Source organism: Scatophagus argus, chromosome 16 (assembly GCF_020382885.2).
Source record: "Scatophagus argus isolate fScaArg1 chromosome 16, fScaArg1.pri, whole genome shotgun sequence".
Lineage (NCBI taxonomy): Eukaryota > Metazoa > Chordata > Actinopteri > Scatophagidae > Scatophagus > Scatophagus argus.
The window spans coordinates 19,448,024-19,470,074 of NC_058508.1; the positions used below are offsets into that span (position 1 = coordinate 19,448,024).

Sequence of the window (22,051 nt, forward strand, 5' to 3'; positions counted from 1 at the left end):
ATATTATGGTTTTCACGTATCATCTCACATGTCACACCTGCTACCTAAAGTCTCACCTCATAATTTCTCAACTCTTAGTCATTAACGTCTCATTTTTTCTCTAAATATCTCAATCACAGAAACCCAATAGCCTGGACAGCCCTGTAATTCCCTCATTTTCACCCTCTACTTCAGGAATTCAGCTGAGGATCAGCGGAAAGTCTCACTACAGCCAGACATGGATTAAGTTAGATTTCCCCCTTTAACGAACACAGGCAAGACTCACTTAGGTTGTAGTAATGAGCAATCCATTACCTTTGGTCAGCTCATTAGAGTAGCGCTAACTTTGACGTGGACCTGAGCTTTCATCTGGCTGTTTGTTTAGAGTATAGTCAGTGTCTGGGGAGCTGGAGTGTTACTGCATGGTGAGCAGTGCTGGTAATTGAGTGTTCATGTGTGCACGTTCTTGCACACATGTGCACAACTGATGGAGTGAATTACTCTATGTGCAATAAAGAGAATGACAAAGTGTGCGTCTCTGTGACTGTGTGTTTATTTTCCAAGATGTTTGATCCATCATGTTCAATTGAAACCTGCAAACCAGCAGTCCTCCATCCCCGACATGAAGAAAAATAAACCTTGAAAAACAAGAAAATCCTTCCACTTCCTCCAGGGCCTTCACATTCTCCACTGACCCGTGTCAGAGCGGACCGGGCTCGACTCGAACCTCTTCCTCCCTTCACAGCATCAACGGATCCGCAAGCTCTAAATCACAACCCCTGCCCTTGACAGCGTGCGATGGTGCTGAAAACATCTTTCCCAGCTTGTGATTGTGACAGATTAGCCAGCGCATAAATCATGAAAGAAAGTAAGTTGTCTAGGAATACAACGGTGGAGCAAGAAAAATGTACGGTAGAAAAGAGCTGAACAGAAAGCCCGTTTTTCAATTTCAGACGAAATCACAGACTCGCTATAAATTACCTCCAAAGACTCAACGCAATCTCTAAAATGACCACCTCCCCCAGTGCAGCTGGGCAAGTCCTGATGCTCACAATAATCATAAAAATGAGATACACTTCCAGGTGAAAGGTCAGCATTACATCATCACAGTCATGCAGGGATTCATTGGCTGTTTGGCCTTTTTCCATAAATACTGTCAGGACCACAGTGAAAGGCCTACAGTTGTTTTAGCCCGAGTCGTGATGAGACTTGGGAACCAAGAGTTGCGAGAATTGTTGCAAAAGTTACTGTAACCTAAATAACAATTTTAGGTTGAAAATCCTGTTCATTCTTGTGTGGGAGTCTAATTGAGAACAACCAGCTTTTCACATGCTGGCGACTATTTCCTGTTAGTCCAGCGTGTTTGATGCATGAGTTTGTATGGAAGAGACGGAGAGATGACGGCACAGATAGTGTTTGTGTCTGGGCCTTCCTGGAGATATTAGTGAAACTCTAGAGACATGATCATGAGAGTGAGTGGGAGCAGCAGGGGTGCTGATTGTCTAAACCGATGCTGAGAACTGAGGCAGGCTGTTTCTTTCAAGATCAATTCATTCCCTCCAAGTCTCCTACCAGGCATGAAACACATGGAACCGATTAAAAACCTGAGAGTCATACGGCATTGCTGAACATGGGCTAACATGCAGAGAGACACACAAAGCAGAGAGATCACGGGGGAGGGAAAGAAGTCCATTACAATATGTTCAAAATGATAGGATTGTCTTTCACTGACATCTCGCAGCAACAATTGAGTCTGTTCTCCTTATCTACCGAGGGAAATAAGAAGATGAAGAAGTTTGTGTGGGGTCAGTAAAAGCATGACAGCTTCTATTAGGTCAGCCAATAATGTAACACTGTTTAAATAAAATATCAGCCAATGAAATGTTAACCCTCAAGAGGGATGCTGGATTTATGAGAATCAAATAAAAAAAATATCCAAGTAGCTGATTAAAGGGTGCCTTAATAAAACTAAAAGGAACTGCGATGTACTCCAAGCATTATATAGGATTTTGCAAGCAAAACACGCAACTAATAAAAATTCTGCAGGGGAATTCGGCGTATCACTTCACGGAATAGTTGCCTCTCGCCTCTCACCCTTACAACCGTGGCAGAACGTATTCATATAAAAGCCTTTCATTGCTCCATATGGCAAACCGTTCAACCAAAGTGTGTTTCCAGAGCCTGATCAGGCCGATGTAAAGTTTATCTTTCCCTGCTTACACAGGGCCTGCTTTTTCCACAAACAGTGTCATAATGCTGTCAGATAATGCTGTCAGATGCTGGAGACATGGAGTTTATTTTACAGGGAGTCGTCCGTACCACCCATCTGACAAGACGGAGGCATCCATCAAACCCACCTCCCACACGCATTTTTGACAACGCACTCAACGTTTCTGGAATTCATACGCGGAGCAGCGGAAGGTGTGGGTGTGAGTGGAGCTACAACACTTTATCCATGAGTGATGTAAATCTGCTCCCCGGTGTGGACGAAGCTACTGGTCCCTGCTGACAGCTGGTAGTTAACACGGGTATCGTCTCTCAAACACCGAGCTCAGATCAAACGCAGAGGCGGTGAATGAGGAGTGACTCCCCGCCATGACATCGTATTATACAGCGGACAAAAGGACCATACTCAACCTCAGACCTGAGGGCTTTACAGAAACAAAGGCCCGGGGGTCACAGAGAGCCCAGCCATCATTCTGACACTGAAAATAATGGCTAAAGAGACAACATTAAAAGGTGATTGATGACATTAGAAAAAAAACCACATGTTCTTAGCCATGAAAACACTTTTGGTTTTATGTACCAAAGTCACCCCCACTGGAATGGCGGCAGAAATCTCACAGATGGATGTCTTAAAAGCTGGGGGAAGAAAACCAAAACTATCTGCAAGGCTATACCACCAAGGCTAAGTGGAAAATACATATTTTTGTAGTGGGGCTGAAGAGATCAGATCATTAAAATATAATATTTTATAGATGTTTTAAACATGTTGAATTTGTACGATGACATTAAACCATATGTGAACATTTTGTACTTGTTCTTGTTCACATCAAACTTCATTTCTTACGGCATGTTGGAGAGCTGTAGCCTTGATGTTGTCTCATGGATGTCATGGTTTCGCACTAATGGAAGAAGACCAGTCTTTGAAACAACTTGTGCCTGGTTTTTCGAGCCTGGAGGATGAATATGTATGTGTTTGGGAAGGATTATTTATTGTATGACAAAGACAAAGAGAGTTAGAGCACATGAAGTTCACTGAGACTGTTTTCTTCGGTGAAAAGGGGTGAGGATGATAAGTTGGTAGGTGCTTTAATCCACTGCCCAGCTGCAGGTTGGCTGCTGTTGCAGGAGCAGATCTCAATCGATGGCATCACCCTGGATTGAATTACAAATTGAGTTTAGCGGGGCTGCTTTTCCCCTCTTTATTTCTGCAGTGTCCCCCAGCGAGGCTCCACTGCAGGCTATTTACGGTGCCCTCTTCCTGGGTAAGTTAATAACGTGAGCCCAGCCTGGATGCAGCTCAAAACGCAGGCCTGCCCTGAGTCATTTGGGCAGGAATTGCTCCGACACACCCAATCAATCATGAAGTGGGAAGGGGTCATCCCCAGAGCAGCCCCAACCCTACACCTCATGGCCTCTCACACCAGTCAATACCAGCCATTATTCTGATCATAACTGCATTAGATTTTTCACAGTGCGCAGCAAAACGCCATCCCCCTGGACCCACTTTACCGGCAAGAGCTTTAATACGCTATTGTGATTCATGTATTTGGGCTAATTTGCCTTATTGACCATGCTTATTGACTTTTTATTAATGGATTCAGTCTGTTGCACTTATGGTCAAACACACTGACTGTCCGCGATCAAAATGTCTGGTGATTATGAAAATGAGGGACGTAGAGAACCTGAGGGGGCTTTGAACAAAGCCGAGGTTCAATAAGAACCACAGATCAAGCCTGCAGGTGACCCAGCACAAGCTGCTCCAGGATCTGGTGTAAACAAACCATACATCAATGTCACTACATGAACACAAATTCGAGTGTTTTGTGGTACATCTCCATTGTTTTCTGGCAGACAATCAAGTGTGTATGCACACGCACACATTTTCAGGCCATGTTAGTGTAACATGCTGTAAAATTTAATTGATTTGAGGCTCAGAAGGTGGTGATGTTGGCAGTGGAAGTGAAAGAAATAAAGTGCGAAGTGTCATACTGCCAGGATTGTTGGGCTTCATAATCAAATCGTGTTTCATCGCCTGCTTTGAATTTGTAGTAAAAGCATTTTTTTTGCAGGCCTCTGCCCATGACTGGATGGCAGTATGTTTGGCTGATGACTATGTGAGGTGTATTTAGGTTATGTGCGGGTGAGGAATGTATACTGTGTGGCTTACTGGGAACTACATACTGCAGCTGTTAATGGGCTCCACCACAGGAGTCTAATGAGAGAGATGCAGTCAGGATAATTACACTAAAGGTCGTGCTTCCCCACCATCACAGTAAAAGGTATAGAAGGAGGGAGCGGCGGGAGTGGAGGTCAGGCATGAGTTGGTGGTGTGTGCCAGACGGGTGTGAAAAATGTCAGTCGAGGCAGCCAATTTAACAACCTTTCCTCACAAAGCCTAAACCACAGCCGACCCACGGGTTGCACGAGTTAACCCAGTTGCACCCTTTTCTTCCTTTCCACTGCCAACGCCCACGCTGCCTCCAGACAGGCCTGGAAATCATATGACAAGACAGGGCCCTCGCTCCCCGAGAGGATGTCTGGGGGCTGAAACCACATCAGCCCGCCACAGAGTGGTGGTGAGCACCACTCAGATCACAAACACACAAGTGATGAAAAGGCACCATGACAGCGTGAGAGAGAGAGGGGGAGAGATACAGCATGAAGAGATCGGTTTGTCCGAGAGATCTGGACTGCGGCCTCTCTGCGTGTGAAAAACAAAAGGGGATTTTCACTGTGATGAGGCCTCTGTGACGCTCTGTGGTCGTATTCTGCAGATTACAGGGCTGCACACTTACTGTACGGGAAAGACCGAATCTTTAGAGGTCGTGCACTTTGTCAAAGAGTTTTCTAAAACATGATAGTCATAAAAAGACTTTTTCAGCTCAGTGATCAGGGATCACACATTTTAATCTTTCAACTTTTTGTGTTTATGGAGGACGGTCCCAGAACTTAGTTTGAAGGAGACATTGCTGCTAAATTCCAACTCCTGCTCTTAAATTACTCGATTATCAGTTTTTCTATTCTTTAATTTATTCCTTGTTTGATTCTTTTTTTATTTCGATTGTTACCGTTCTGTCTGTTGATATTCTGTGCTTAAAATAAAAAAATGTCATTTTTACGTCACCTGAATTTCGATTTTCATGTTTAATAGCACCGTACTCACGAGCTTACAGTGGAAACACACATTTGTTTCTAACATTTGGTTGCACATTGAGGCATATCGCCGAACGAAACCTGACTAGAATCTGCACATACAGAAGATGATCAAACCATTTTAATGAGCCACGCGTGTACAGACAAACAAAACGTATGTACTGTGAACATGTAACTATAAAGCTTTCAACCTCAGCCTTTAACTTTCAATCATCTGCCAAAATCTCCCCCTCATGTGCACAAACGTTCATGTCATCACCATCAGTGCACACTGGGACTGCTTCACGTCGGTGAGGACTGAGGAAGTTGGGAGACTGAGAACCGAAGGGGTGGAAGGATGACAAGACGATCTGTAAGCGATGGCTCCTCAGTTCAACCACGATCGCAGCCACAGTCTGCCGTGTTGTCAAAGAACATAAAGTCGGGGTCACAGGTCAAATGTGCACGCATTATAAGAGCAACCCTGAGATCTGTTAAATCAATAAGCCACTCTCCTATCACATGCTCTGATGTTTATCTTTAAAACTCTCCATGGAAACCAATAACACGCTGCTCTGCGTAATTGCATGAGAAAACCCAGGGAAGGTCTGCTGATGACAGATTATTGAGACTTGGAGGGAGGAGGAGGGGAGCTTTGGAGGTGATAGGGGAGGTGGAGGCAGACAAATTGAGCAGCAATTACAGTAATCATCATTAGAGATTTTTGTGTTCCATCTGACTAAGAATGACAAAACCTTGTTATTCCACCGACCGGGACCAGATGAAATGGACAAGTTTGTCATCCCACCAGGACAAGAAGGAAGAAAGACAGTTTCATTCAAAGATGTGATACCAACATCTCGGTCTTTGAAGGAGAGACTGTGGCAGTGAGTTAGAGTTCAGCACAATGAAGACATACCTGATCCACAGCTATAATCAGCCCTGTGTGTGTGCTGTGAGGGGGGAGTGTGGCAGACACAGCGATGAGTCACCGCCTGCAATCACAGATGGTGAGGAAGAATAAGTGAAGAGAAAGCTGCAGACAGAATCTGGGGTTTCCACGTTTGTTTTTTTGCAAATGATGGTGCATGAAAGTAGACGAGCTGAATGGGAACTGCAAACTGGACCTAACATTTTGTAAATGTGAAGGAAAAAAAAAACATAAATGAGGTTCAGTGTTTTCTTTTTTGTAGTTAGGGTAAATACTCAGTGTGATGAAAAATGAGCACAATCAGTCCAACAAATTTTTGTGTCAATTGGAAATCAGCTAAAAATTGGCTTTGGGCCACAAGCCATTGACGTGCAATCTGTAAAATATCAGTTCACGGTGACCTAGAGAAATCACACACGCCGTTGTTGTGCTTAAAATGATCTCGGCCATTAGATGGAATCACACATTAACTACAAGAAAGGGAAGCTTGACTCACATGCTACATTATCATCATCATCATCATCATCATCATCCCTGGGGATGAGAAATGACACTACTTTGTGGTGCTGGAACCAACATCCTGTCAGTCACGCGTTGTTGCCATGACAACACCTAAACATCACATCCAGCCTGGTACACCTGGTTGTAAATCACTGATATTTCACAATAGCAGAAAAATGTACAATAGCTGCTGACTACAGTGTCAGTCTAAGATTTGTAAGCTTTAGTCGTACTTAAGGGGTTTCAAGTTTTTCTTTAAAACGATACTGAGATGTCCATGTGAACACTGAGGCAGTTTTCATTCCTGCCGGTCGGTATGAAAAGCACATGGCAGCACATGCTTACTGCGGTCTAAGTTAGCCTGATTAAAGGGATATGGAGCAAAGCAGAAGGCTACTGTTTTCTTTGTGTTGAAGGTAATCTGGCTTTAATTCAGACTGCTGTAATCTCATTTTAGTTTCATCTTAAAATAGGACTTTTTGCACACGGCCGCCTACATAAGAATTTAAATGGTCAGCTTGAACAGGAAAAAATCATCACAACAAGATAAACTCTGTCACTGTTCATATGGTAAAACTTACTTTGCTTTAAGACAATAAACAAATAATCATTGTTCCTAAAGCATTAAACATTTGCAACGCTGATTTTTTAAAAAAAAAAATTATTGTTTAAACGCATGTTTATTAGCTTGCAGTCTTCTTCCTCCCTGCCGCTGCTGGCACATTGCAGTTACCTGTAGATTATTGGATTATTCTGACACTGTTGGTTGGACTGTATATCGTGTCACCCGCATAACAGGGATAAGCGAAGCAGGGACCCACTCATAACAAAACAGCTCCATATTGCCACTAGAGGTAAAAGACTCCACAGGGAACCTTTAAGTGATAGAACCACACACAGTCCTTAAAGTTAACAATGTTTTCTCTTGAGGCACAGCTCAGTGTACTAAACACCTCTCACATTGGCGCCTGGAAAACTGTAATTGGGCCTCATATGTTACATTAAACACATGAGGTGAGTGCTGGCACACACCTTAACAAGTTCACGCACCAGCAAAACCCCCACCAGCATCCCCTGCTCACCAACACAGTAAGGCTACGCTGAAACTTTACCTGCAGACTCATGCAAGTTCAGCCACGTTCTGCTTTGAAGTGATGCACTGCGATATTATGAGAAAACATTACACTGATATGTTCATATGATATGATGGATTATGCAGTTAGGTTGGCATTTTATTCATTGATAGAAGTCGACCTGACTGCCATATGATGAAGGAGACTGTAAGAGCATCGAGACATCTGAAAGGATTTGAATTTCATCATCTAATCAAATCAAAGCTTTTTACTAAAGTATATGTGGGATTGATATTGTACTACTGAGAGATAGTGTTCAGAAAATGTTATATCATCATATATTAGTGTATTAAATAGAAGCAACATAACAGTTCCAAGATAAGATAGGCCTTTATTAGTCCTGCACTGAGGAAATTCACACAAACAAAAATGTTGATTCCAAATATCAGTTATTGTTCTAAGCCCAGAAAACAAACCACAGGCTGATCCCTGGTAAACAGTATCTAATGAACGCATACTGTCATCTGCGCACATGGAGCACATTAAAAAACGATCCTGAGTGCCATTTCTTACTATCACTGAACGGATTTATAGTCAACTTGCCACCCTACACCACATACTGTACAACTGTGTTCTCCTGATGTGATTATAAAGCCACGATGACATCCAGTCCTCAGAGTACTTCATGCGAGAACATGTGTATGGCTCACTTCACTGGCTTGCTGTAGCCCAGATGGATCGTTCTAATTACCACAGATTAACAGAGCTGAATTACCAGCCGAACCTCAGGAGATAACCACCCAGTGCTGCCAACTGTGCAGACCTGGTGGCTCCTGTCGAGTGAATCCACAGGCCGAGGTGTAATGTTTTATTTTCAGCCAGCAGTGGTCTGATTTGTGGTCGCACCCCCCCTCAAACCACCAGTGACAACCGTTTACATACCGACCAAATTGGCTGCCATATCAAACGGGCGTGTAGAAACTGGACGGCCGGCTGTTGTGACAACCAGCAGATGTATTGTATGAGAAAAAGGCTGGGAGTAATGATGCAAGACTATAGATTTAAGTTGAAATGGAAGGTTTGACTTCCTGAACTACCTCTGTGTGTTTGACCTTATTCTCTTTAGTCCATTCATGCAGGTAAGGTTAAGTCAGCATACCTGCTTTTGTTTTCTGACAAAACCCGCTTCACATTCACACAAAAACACACATCCAGAGCCTCTCTGTTCGGCCACTCTTTAGTTTAGCAGCACTGGAGCAGGTGAGGGTTTGGATTAGCTGGTTATGATCTTAATGTGACTTCTGAGGTGGACTTCATGCAAAACTCAACAGTGTCTTGCAACGTTAAGTAACAACAGGAGAACATTTCTGTAAAAAGATTTTGGGATGAATTGCTTTAACATCCCCTGATTGCACCGCATTTCACATTTCTACACATATTAATGTGGACCTGAGAATTCTTCGTCCACTTTTCTGGACTGCATTGGAGTTGAAAAACAGCTTTCAGTTCAACATGGAAATAAAACGCTTGTCTCAAGGGCGCCACAAGGACGGCTGATGATGAACAAGCTACGTTGCTCATTCATGTTTCCCCCGTACCTGCCTTGGTCCAGGGATTCAGAGCCTAAACCAACTGGGTATGAGTCCACAATTACAATAAATCAAATACTCTGATGCATAATGCAGCAAATGCACTCACTTGATTAGTATTACACTTGAGTAAGACCAGCTCACTATGCATTAAAACAGTCCCTTTTGCATAATTAATGAGGCACTTGATTCCAAGTACCAATTACGAGGGGTACAATGGCCAAGTCCAATTGAACGCTGCAGCCATCTGCTCCACAGCTCGGCTGCCTAACCAGGAGAGAGGCATAAATAAAGCTGGAGCAGCCAGCCCACATGCAGACCCAGACCAGCTGTGTCTTTGTCAATATGGAGCCATGAACAGGATGTTTCCGATTCCGATGCAGAGACAGGAGGGAAGAGGAGGAAGAAGAGGAGGAGAACATGTTGGGACAAAGAGGGGGAGAGACGCTAGAGGACAAAAAAAGAGATAATGAGCTTCAGTGAGGACACGTGGACGTCACTTGGAGAAAAGAAAAAGTTTTGCTGGGCACAATTAGTGTGAAAAACACTACAACATTGTACTGATGTTTCTACGTGTGATGGCAAAATCCGACATCAGCAGGAAAAACCTGCAACCACAAATGTAGATTTGGAAACCAAAAATGTCAACATCTAACCTCAACATCCAGCCAGCCTAATCTATGTCAAAACTAACAAAAGAAAACTCCAAACAAACAAAAAAATGCATCTACACACAATCATAGCGACAAACGCAGTCGTGGTCGAAAGCTGATCACAGATGCTCCAAAGAGAAGAAGAGATGAGGACATAAGCCACAGAAAAACACAGGTTGAAGCCATGACGTTCCACCATGGCACAAGAAGAAAGGAGGTGAGAAAACAAAAATGCAGGCTCTGTTGGGACAGATCAGCATGTGTTGTTGGGGTTGGCTGTTGGAATGTGTTTGACTGTAAATTACTTCCTGTGTGGAAAAGTGAAAGCACAAGGAGAGAGGAGACAGCTGGGGAGATGGAGGCGGAGCAAATCAGAAACATCTTCTGATTATTTCACTCAACAAATGCACAAGGTATGTTGTTGCAGTCGACGCGCACGGGAACATGGCGGGTCTGTGCAGGACTTCAGAGGATGATGCAGTAGTTTTAGACTGAGATAATAAGCAGTCATTAGCGTGCTGAGTGTTTAGCAGCGATCCTCTTTGTAAGCACGTCCATCAAGCCGCTGCCTGAGTCATAATACTGGTAATCCATCGAGCGCGCCGACAGCAGTGTGTTTCAGTCAACACACAGACCCAGAGATTAAACAATGAAAGGCTAAAGTCATAAAAAATCTATTATTTTGTAGCAAATTTGGACAGACTACAAGCTGAGCCCCCATGCTGAGGGTGACCACAGTAAACGGACCCACAATTACAACCATCCCACACAGAACTCTCTACTATTGTGCAGCATCAGGTATTTAGACCCAAAGCGATCTGATTATATGGATTACAGAGAAGAAACTATGCCAGGATGATTTTTCACAAAGACAATCACAATAGATGGTGTTGCCAGCCGAGGGTTTTGTTTTCTTTTTCTTTCTCCCCCCCCACCCCCGCTTTTCTGAATCTTGGATGGCCGCCGAGCTCGGTTTAAACAGAAACAGGAGACTGTAATGGAAACTGGCTGCTTTCTCCTAAACAAAGGCATGAAATGAAAATAGTCTGCTTTCTTTTTTTCATTCTGGTATTTTATCATTTGTGATCAACTGCTGACAGAAAATGTTTCACTCTCTGCTGTGAAAAATTGTACTCTTTCATGCATGTGAATTTTCTTCTCTCTCTCTCTGTGTGTGTGTGTGTGTGTGTGTGTGTGTGTTGGTATGGATGACGGCGTTACGAGCATGGTGTGTGTGTGGGTGTGTGTGTATGTATGTGGTAAGATGGAGGGGACCATTAGGTGCTCTAATGCCCATCCTAAGCCTATTGTCTCGGCCCGATCATCGTTCACTCTGATAGCTCGCAACGGCAAAACCTTGTGAGACTTTAAAAACAGATTAATAAAAATAATTTTCTCCTCTCTCTGACAGCAGCCTGGAAGGCATTACGGCAGGCAGACCCCGGATGATCTCCAGGAGCAGGATTAGCAGCATTAACCAGACAAATTGGGGCCTCTGAGCCTTCACAAAGCCAAGACAGAAACTCCCTGACGTTCATAAACAAATCTGCCCAAGTTGTGAATCTGACTGCAATCCCACTTTTGAGGCCACCCGCGCTCAGTTTGCCCTCAGATCACCCCTTCTCCTACCGACTACGCAGCTCGGCGTGCAAGAGTCAAGGTCATGGTAACTTATTTCGAGTGATAGAAAAACAAATAGGTGACCGTGAGTGTATTGAAACAGAAATTGGTGTGAAAATAAACGACAACAACAGACACGACACGCCGCTGCAGAACACTGCTTCATTTGTAGCCACTCGCAGGCAAAGGGACAAAAAAAAAAAACTCTCCAAGCTTTCACAGATGTGACATTGATAAATCGTAAGCTCAGGGCCATTCTTATTTACATTTGCAGCAAAATGCCTGCATGAGTAACGAGAGGCTGTGTTACACGGCGTATCACAGAGCGCAGCTAATGCCACGGCTCAGAGCCTCTGTGGATCTGTGGCGCCGCAGAAGCAGGAGGTTTGTTTCAGACAGGTTGTGTGGCTGTGGACCACAATCACAGCATCTCTGCGACCATCCATCACGGGACGGGGCTGTGAGGCTGGCCGGAGCAGGGCAGGGGCCTCGACCCAGATAACAGCAGATAAGAAAGTAGGGGAAGGCTCACTCGTGATGAATCGCCTTGGCGAAAAGCTTCCCCCTTTTTAAAAGGAGGTTAAGAGAGAAGGTGCTGCTCTCAGGTCTGTATGTAAGCAAATAAAACGTGACTCCGTTCCTTCAGCTCATTTGTCAAATATAGACTGTTTGTGCTAATAGATTGCGGTGATTGACTAATGTAAACAGTGGACCTGCTCTGACCCGGTCAGTGCTCCATGTCACACACTGTTGCTCACTTTCTGAACACCTCATCAGTGTGGCTCCAGCATGTAACAGCTGTGGCTCAGGAGCCCCTAATCGGAGGTCCTTCAGCATGGTTGCATGTTGAAGTCTCCTTGGGCAAGATGCTGAACCCCGAATGGCTCCTGGTGTACTTGTGTGGATGGTCAGTGCTGGTGAGCAGGTGGCACCTTGTGTTAATGTGTGAATGCTGGCTCGTGTTGTAAAGTGCTTTGAGTGGTCGACCAACGCAAATCCATTCATCATTTGCGATGCTAGTGTAAACTTATGGTAGCGTTAAAACGACATACTTGCACACTTTATGCTGTAGGGCTTTTGGATTGTTTCAGCTAAAGTGAACCCACATGCAGGCAGCTCAGTTCGGACGGAAGTTTTGACTGAAGCCAAGAAAAGCAGCCTGGATGCAAACACATCAAATTTCATTTCGAATGTTACGGAAATGTTCTCCAGTTATCTAAATCAAAACTTAATTTTTAAGTCTTTTCCATTTCTTCCACCTTCCACGACTGTCTAAAGTGAAAAGTTCTATTTTACCAAATGTAATGATGCTGCTGACAAATTCCAGTTTGAGCATGTCGAATGCACTGCGGGCTCCGAGCTTCAGGATGTAATCTTGTAGTATAATCCTGTGTGGTCCACAGGAAATGTGAAAACATTGTCTAGGAGTGAATACCAAACACAAAGCATGAGATCTGTGTCACCCTGCCAGACATTCAGGAAGTCAGTCACTACATAAGAGGATGACAACACTGCGCTGAACTGACAGATGCCACAGGCCTACACAATAGCTAGGATGATAATTTGATAAAAAGAAACTTATCTGAAAAGAAAACACAGCTGGCTAACTGGTGGTTCGGTTAACCGTGTTGTTTGTGGCTGAAAAAACACTAAGAATCATGAGACAAAATTACATCACTTTACTCTGGGGAAACAATGGACACAGGTAAACAAGAGAAAAAAAACTTTTCACTTCAAGTAGTACTAAAAGCAACAGACTTAACCTGCTTGAGGTTAAGCCGTTCACTGTAGGCTAACAGAATCAAGCAAGAAGAGAGAATAAAGTAATCATAACGACGGAGGCTCTACAAGGTCCTCACAGAAGCTGGTGTACTGCGGTCCATGTGAGCACCTCCTGCCAAAGCAGAATAATTATGTTGAGATAAGGCTGGCCTGCAGCAGTAAACCGACCCCGTGCCCCAAACGCAATCAAACAGCGACTCGAAAGCCACTTCATATTCTTACAACATACACAGACTGAGGTTGATTTTTTTTCTATCAGGAATAATCAATCATACTTGTGAGTCACCATCAGCATCACAAGCACCTAATGAGACTATGGGTGACAAAGTGCCTCGGCAACAACAACTTCTCCCATCAGACGGCTGGTCACATATATAGTTTTTCATTAATCACCATGTAGAACCACATAATCAGCAGCACCCACATTTAGACACACACACAAATATATATATATATATAAATATACACAGCCTAAAATAAGCTGTAAGTAATGAGCTAATGTAAGAGGTGCATGGCTTCTCAAAGTCAAGTTCTCCTCCATCAACGCAAGAAGAACCAATACCCCTGGATGTGTGGCGCAAATGTGAAGCATTTCATATCCTGTCATGTTGCTCGGCAGGTAATCCGGCTGTATTATTGTATTGGGAGCCATCGAGGGCACCTCTGCCGGATCTGAAGGAAGGCATCGTGCTTGACTTTCCACTTTCATGCCTGACACGCAGTGGAATGCAGAGGAGCCCACCGTGTTCCCCTCACGAAGAGGCACGACCTGTTCTTCTGACATCAGAAAGTGCTATAAATAGTGTGAATTATGAATATAAAAATCTTTCAACGTTGGAGAATAATATCTGCTCTTTGCTGTATTGATTTCATGAGCTCTGTAGCTGCGTGAGCGCTGGATTAACTCAGAAACTCTGATCTGAGTACAGTTGAAGGACGTAGCTTTGGATTTTCAAACATAAATGCACTGGTGTTTTTTTTTTATTATTTATTTATTTCTAATTGTTCTTATGTAGGTCTTTAGGGTCCTGGCGGTGGATGTCAAAAAAGAGTTGTTTTTAGTAGCCTGTCATAGATGGGTACCTACAAAACCTAAAATAGTCAGGGTAGTAAATGCAACTTAGTTTCTGGACAGATGAATCATCTCCAGCACTTTCTGAGAGGAATTCTGAACTAAAGTGAAACTGAAGTGATTCCCTTTCTGGACAAACTTAAGGCTTTCAAAGGTTTTGGAAATCGTGACACCTCTTTCTTTTTCAACCACAGCCACAGCAGCTTTTCCAGGAAAGTGTGACATTTGTGAGAGCTTCTGGCTTCTTAAGTTGGAAATTTGGCCGAGAAAGCTACTTGCACATTTATACCATCTGGGTTGAGGTCGTGATTTCTGCAGGAAAAACAAACCAAAACAAAACATCAGAAAAATAGTAAGGAATGGATTAATCAGTGTATTCGGAGATGTCACGTTTGGGTCATTTGGTTTAGTGCACAAAGCAAAGCTCCATAAAGACATGGTTGGATGAGTTTGGTGTGGAAGAACTTGACTGGCCCACACAGAGTCCTGACCTCAACCCCATCCAACACCTTTGGGATGAACTGGAACGGAGATTGTGAGCCAGGCCTTTTGGTCCAACATCAGTGTGTGACCTCACAAATGCTCTACTGCATGAATGGACACAAATTCCCACAGAAACACTCCAACATGTTGTGGAAAGCCTTCACAGAAGAGAGCTGTTATAGCTGTCTGAATACTTTTGTCTATATACTGTATGTGTCTATAAACGTTACAGTTATGGGTGAACGTAACAAAAATAAAATCTGCAATTCAAATCAACCGCTACCCCAAAGTGACTCTTGTTAACGTCGATTCAGTCTGTTTGAGGTGAAAAGAACAGAATGATGATTTAAAATGATAATTGAGGTGTATTTTACATAAAGCCCTTTACTAGTTTAAGTTTCACAAAGCTGGATTTGTTGGTAGAAATAGTTTTGATTGTATACTGACACAAAAATAAAAACAGAGCTCTCAGTATCCAGCATTGTGTTGTAGTCCAGGAAGTCACACAGGCAGATGGAGGACGTGTCCTCTCATCCACCCACAGCTCCACAGGACTCGGTGCACAGCATGCTAGGACAAAACTTACAGGCCTGACTCTTTGAAGAGCTCAGTAAATTGTCTTTCTCTCTCTCTCTGTGTACACACTAACTTTCTAATTTGCAGCTCTTCTCCCAAGTCTTGTTCTGTTTGGCTGCTTCGCCTGCAGGATAAATAAATACACTTCAGCGCTATCGGTTTTCCATACTGCGCAGCTCCCCCAGACGACAGAAACATGTCAAACCGCGCAAATAAATAGCTCCCCTGTAACCCAAATAGTGTAATTGCCCAGATCCTGCACCCCTGCCAGCTCTCTTCCTGATCATAAGAACCAGTCCAGAAACTCCCACTGCCCCCACCTGGGACTGAGGACAGGAGACTCTGCCTGTTATAGGCGCTCAGACACCTCCACCTCCACCTCCACCTCCATTTCTAGAGCCAGTCAGGGGGTCAAGTTCACCCATACACCCCATCAACCTCATGTCAAACACTGTGCAACATCAGTTCAAATGAAAATTTAATGATCCCCACAGGGAATTAAAGGGTGATTCCAGCAGCAGATAACAAGAGAAAGAACACATGGAACGTGTATAAGAGCAGAGCAGTAAGTGGGATTAAACATACACAACCAGGGACTTTAGCAGGGAAAAAAATGAAATACACACTGGATATAAATTATGATGTGATAATTGGCACCAAGCAATGCGACATAACAGCAGCAGCAGCAGCAGCGGGAATGCAAGCAAAAGAGCCCAATTAAAAAAACGTTAAGAAAAACATGAGAATGTATGCAGCAGGCCAGTTAGTACACATGTACAGTACACAGGAACCACCATCACAGCTCACTAAAAACAATTACACCCCGCACACTTTACAGCCAGACATCATTTGTTCGTACTGATTGTACAGATTTGCATCAGTCAGTCAGCTGCAGCGTAATGTAAATAAATGTGAGCAAAGTTTTGCACTCAGGCCTTAAACCTCGACCTCTCTTTAACGCTGACCTGCACCTGAACCCAACAACCCAACAGAAGGATGCCCCCCGCCCAACCTCCAACACCCCCCATTGATATTCAATAGGTTAGGGGAGATAAACTGCGGGCCACAGTAGTTGTACGCACCGGGCTCAGACCTCCTCGACATGACCCCAGAGGCCACAGAAAAAGCAGAGCTGCTCCACTGGACTTCTGTGACAGTGGGATCGTTTACCTTCTCAGAGAAGAGAGAGAGAGAGAGAGAGAGAGAGAGTGTGTGTGTGTGTGTGTGAGTGAGAGAGAGAGAGAGAGAGAGAGAGTCAGGATGCTCTCCAGTTCAAGCTAAGGAAATGAAAAGTGTTTTCAAATGTTTTCACAACCTGGGGGAGTTTAAGAGCCTCACTAATCACAACCACACGTCCAAAACCTATTTTGACACAATCCCACACACACACACACACCCCTACATACATACAGTATAGCCTATACTGTGTGAAAACATAGTTTACCAATGCAAAGCTATCTCATTCGTATAAATCTGGTTCTGATAAATATTTGTAGAGACTGGCTGATTTGAACTTCATAGCTGGAGCCAGTGTAATGTAATATGAACTTCTGTACAGCATGCAGACCTGCAGCTGAACGTAGCGACATGCATTTCCTCCATCCTGACTCAAACATGTAGAAATCCCTGAATCCAATTTATACCAGCACCAAATCCAGCTTCTCCCCTGTCTCTTATGAATATTTAGGCTTTGCAGCGTGTTTGGACCAGAGTCTTACTGTGTTATCACTGGCGGCATGTCCGAGATGTGTAATTGTTTCCATCCTTGTTCATGATGTTTACGTTACAGAGCTTTGCCAGCAAAATAAATGTTTTCTAGACATGTAAATACAGCAGCTAATGGCAACAAGGACGGTTAAGCACTGGGATGAACGTGAAGTCAGAACAGCGTCGTGTGGTTTTTCAGCATAAAGTTAAAGATTTTGACAAAATTCTTCCAGCTGATGCTACAGTGACCTCTTTGGTAACATCTTTTATGGGATTAACGACTACACTTGCTCAGGTCATCGTCTGAGCTGCAGACAGCCTGAAGCACTTTCATGTTCCTCTTTACATCAGCATAAATTTCCTGACTCCACAGCCTCTTCACGCTATAGAAAGCAACATTACCCAATGACACAATGTTTATGAAAGGCTGCCTACTGCCTGCCTTACTTTTACTGTACATTACCAGTAGACTAGTGTCAGCTTATTGTTCAGCTGGCCGAGGCGCAACTTAGAGATTAACTGGTTAACACTTTACAACACTTAGCAGCTAAATTAGGCACACAGTTAGAAGATTTTGCACTATGCTCATGCAAAACAAGCCCGTCTTTTTGGCAGACGGGTGTCCTGCACTGCTCATTCTGTGTCTCCAACCAGCCGAGCACCGCCCCCACCTTGCCCCCTTTAGTGGCACACCCTCCTCTAAAAGCTTTTTTAATTATGGCAGCCATTAAAGGAAGGCTGGCTCAGGGCTCTGACTGATGGCAGTGTATGCACCGCTGCTCCTCTGAGCCAGCCACATGCTTACATGCACTAATATGACCACACACACACACACGTGTATGTACAGCACACACATACGACATGCACACATGTATATAGATGCACTTGTGGATGCATAATGCTTTGACCAGTCAACCAAACTGGCTCCACCAGCTTTAAATCTGTCTGATCTTTTTTCTTTAAGTCTGTAAAAGCTATGGTGGCATGCCCTCATCTACTCAAGAGAGAGGGAAAAGGCAGCAAGGAAAAAGCAGGAGAGAGAGAGAGAGAGAGAGAGAGAGAGGAAAGGCAGAGGGGAAGACAGAAGAGAGGAAAGGGCAGGAAGGAGCAGAGCTATAAAACACTGTTTCCATGTGTCTCCCTGAAGACGTGGTGTGTGTCGTCTGTTAGATTGTTCACATAGAAAAAAAGCTGTGCTGAAAAATAAATGCAGGGCTAAAGATAGAAAGGGCAGCACGGCCGACTGGATGACTCACCCACTGGAAACAGATAAGTACACTTTCAATTATCGATCTCATATCATAAAACAAAATTGAAAATAGTGACATCATGCGATAATGAGCTGCACTGCTGTCGCCTGAACATAATGAGCTAAAACTGAAGCATCATAAGCTTCAAGAACTCAGAGCAACGCACCTAAAATAAGATGTGTGTGTACGTGTGTGTGTGTGTGTGTTTAAAATGTGCAAGTGGAAGTGCTCCCAGGATACTTCTACCTGTGTGAATGTTTAGAGGATCTCAAGGCCGTCTGGCCTGCATAAGACACTAATCCAATTGTCACCATACGTATTCGACCCCTGGGCTTCACAGGGTCACGCTTGCTTCCTGTTTGGACCAATGGGGAGGCTCTATCAATGGCCTGACAGGCTTCTACAGCCACTCTCAGGTTACACCGCTCGGGTCTGGGAGCCACAATGCTCCCAGGGGTAGTTTTCAGAGGTGTCCATATGTGATGTGTGGAAGCAGGGTGGGGTTCTAGGAGGGCCACGCAACCACAGGGTTGCAACTGTAGCCCCTTCAAAAGGTCCCTGTCCTCCTTATCCCTCAGGGCATCGTGCTGCTCTCCCTCTGTGGCACCCCCAGCCGGCTGGCGCTCCCTCACAATGGCAGATGACGCAGGCCCTGCTCAAAGGCCTTGAAGTCGGACACCTTCTCAGCAAGCCCCCGCCTGATGACCTTCCCTGTGTGTCTGATGCTCAGAGCATCCCAGCTGATGGTGGCCCCACTTTGATCTACGCTAAAGAGCAGCGTAACTCGAGGCGCCACATCAGGACCAGAAGACTCACTCTGATATGACCGTATAGGCCATATGGAACACCCTGTTGTGGTTCTACTAAAAGGAAGCTCTTATATATACATGTATATAGGTTGAGACATATTGCAGGCCTCTCTGCCATCAGGTTGGAGGACAAAAGAGAGGAAGATACAATGACCACAACAAAGGCTCACCTGTTCACCGAGTTATAATTATGCATGTGAGAAGGCCTGCTGACGGATAAAAAGGTGAGATGAAAGATGTGCATTATGTGATGAGTTTTAAGTTTTAACCTGTGGATTTTGTGTACATGTTCCTCTCTCTCTGCATTTCCCCTATCGTGACATGCGGTTGAAGACCGAGAGAACTTTCCTAATTCAAAAAAGGTGATTAACTTTTAATACATTCTTGTATGGGATGGAAAACAATTTCCACAGAACAAGATATTCCATCATTGTAAATTAGAGTCTTTGTTTTATTACATCAAAGTTTGTTTTATTGCTACTTTGCTGCATCCAGTGACAGCACTGCATGATGACTGAGGGAAATGTAGACCAGACTTACAAGTTAATGGGCCATAACTCTAAGCGTTGCTCATATTCTCCTTTAATCTCACACTTCCCCAGATGATGGATACATTAAGCAGGCCAAATCACCAAAAGGCACCTTCAGCAGGGAACACTGGAGCACGACCTTGTGACACGGCTTCTAGTTTTCTCTGTTGCTCAACCAGTAGTGACGGCCATCACTCATGCTGATTAAGTAAAACTCCTGTGTTAATAGGTCTTCTATGGAAGTGCTTCTGACAAAAGCACAAATGTATTCAGACAGAGGCCCCGAGGCGCTTTGCCGTGATACATGGCTCCAGTAACGGTCCAGGAAATGTTTATGAGCGGAGCAACTGGCTTGTTTAAGGTCAAAGGTTACATAAAAAGCTGGACTGGTTTAAACTGCTTCACTGGACAGACACTAGAGTGTGTTTGAGTGAACCCCATCCCGCCTCAGTGGGAAATCCTAAATTGGCTCTCTGGGCTCCCTGAGATATTTATTTTTAGTAACGCAGGGAGGTCCGGCAGTGCAGGCAGAGGGGAAGGTGCCAGAGCTGAAAGCCACTGGTGTTAGGACTGAGTCACTCCCCCTCCCCCATGTTGTGAAAACCCAAACAAACAGCAATGCAGCACTGAGTCACTAACACCTTTAGACACGCCTGGACCCAAACCCGAGCTGTGAACCGGTCAGCGGGCAGAGGCTCGCACCTGATCAGAAGCACATGAGCATATGACAACTTATCCTGGCTGAAACTGTGAAAATAGCTCCCGGATTATTACAGAGATCAGGTGTTATCCAATGTCAGCACAGCTCTACTGTACAGTCTCCTTCGATTAAATCTACCTCCCTGCCATTTTTGATTTTCTTCCATAGCACTTTAACTGAGTTGCCACCGTGCAGTTGGAAGGGGCAGTTACAGAAGTGTTGCTGGGTGAAAAGCTCGTGCCACAGCTTAGTTTTAGTCTTGATGACAAAGCATTTTTGACATTTTCCAGTGGCTTTCAGAGTTTTATTAGCTCAAAAGGAATTTTGTCAGCCCACAGGGAAACCTGTAGCTCTTAACACTTTCTTTTCTTTTCTGTCAGTCTCCTCTTCTCATGAAATAACAATAATTGATTTTAACTCTGAAGAAACGTCTGACAAAGAGGAGGAACAAAATAAAATTTGGACGAATAAATTCATCAGCTGAAACAATAACTGTAAAAGAAACCAGGCTAGAAGTCTTAAGCAATACCCAAAACGGACAAACCAAACACTGTGGAGACGACCTTTTGCGTTTCTCATATCTTTAGCAGACATGAAGGTTGTCGGATTGGGTGGGAGGGGCACTCAGTTGGCTGCAGTGTTCAGCCTCACTGCTGGATGTCACTGCGCACTGGACCTTTAGGTACAGGATCCAAACGCTTCCTCTTATATTGCTGTAATGTTGATGTTTCACATGAAAACATTCTATTGTCCTAGCTTAAAAGGTTGACCCCTTCTGACACTAAATAAAGTGTAGAGGCGAGATCTTCATCCTAAGGGATTCATGAATGTTTGGACCAAATTACATTACCACCCATACACTTACTGTCAAGATTTCTCACTCCCGACATAAAGACTGACACGCCGGCCAGCAATCCTTCCCTGCAGCCACACCACAAGCGTTGCTTAAACGATTGGGAGGAACATTTGGATGGAACCAACCCCTGTCTCTGAGTCACCTCGTCAAGGCCTGGAAGCAATCCACTCCTCTTCAGTAAGGAGAAAAAAGAAGGAAAATTATCAAGCTGACAAGTCCCAAATGTGTATCCCTTCTCTCCTGCAACTCAACTAACCCTCTGTGGTACATTTAAAGTCAGCTCTCAAGGCAAAGTAAAGAAGTAAAATGCTCTCCTGAAAGTGTTTTTAGTGGAAAAAAGAGAGAAAATATACACATGCATTAAAATGCAGAAGCCAAATTCAAAACGTGATGATTAAGCAAGAGAATTTTAATGATTATGGGAAAGTAAACAGAAAACTATTGACTTTCTTTTTCTCAAGAAAGGAAGGACGGAATAGGGGGGATCTGTGCAGGATTAACGGACCCTGAGTGCGTAAACCTCCCCAGAGCTGGAGATTTGATTCTGCTCTATTCATCCAGACCTCTTTTCATCCCTCAATC

General features: G+C 44.1%; 1 long non-coding RNA gene across 2 annotated transcripts in view; it reads right to left on the reverse strand.

Moving 5' to 3' along the window:
- The window catches only part of LOC124073631, a 99,305-nt gene that overhangs the window by 20,515 nt on the left and 56,739 nt on the right, over window positions 1-22,051 (reverse strand). The window contains exons 5-6 of one of the 2 annotated variants that reach the window (XR_006845699.1): window positions 6,257-6,332; window positions 5,620-5,753 (exon numbers count right to left, since the gene is read on the reverse strand). The exons of the other annotated variant lie outside the window; for it this stretch is intronic. This is a non-coding gene — a long non-coding RNA (uncharacterized LOC124073631). Of the gene's footprint in view, window positions 1-5,619; window positions 5,754-6,256; window positions 6,333-22,051 lie in introns of those variants that run through there. 2 annotated transcript variants of the gene reach the window in all.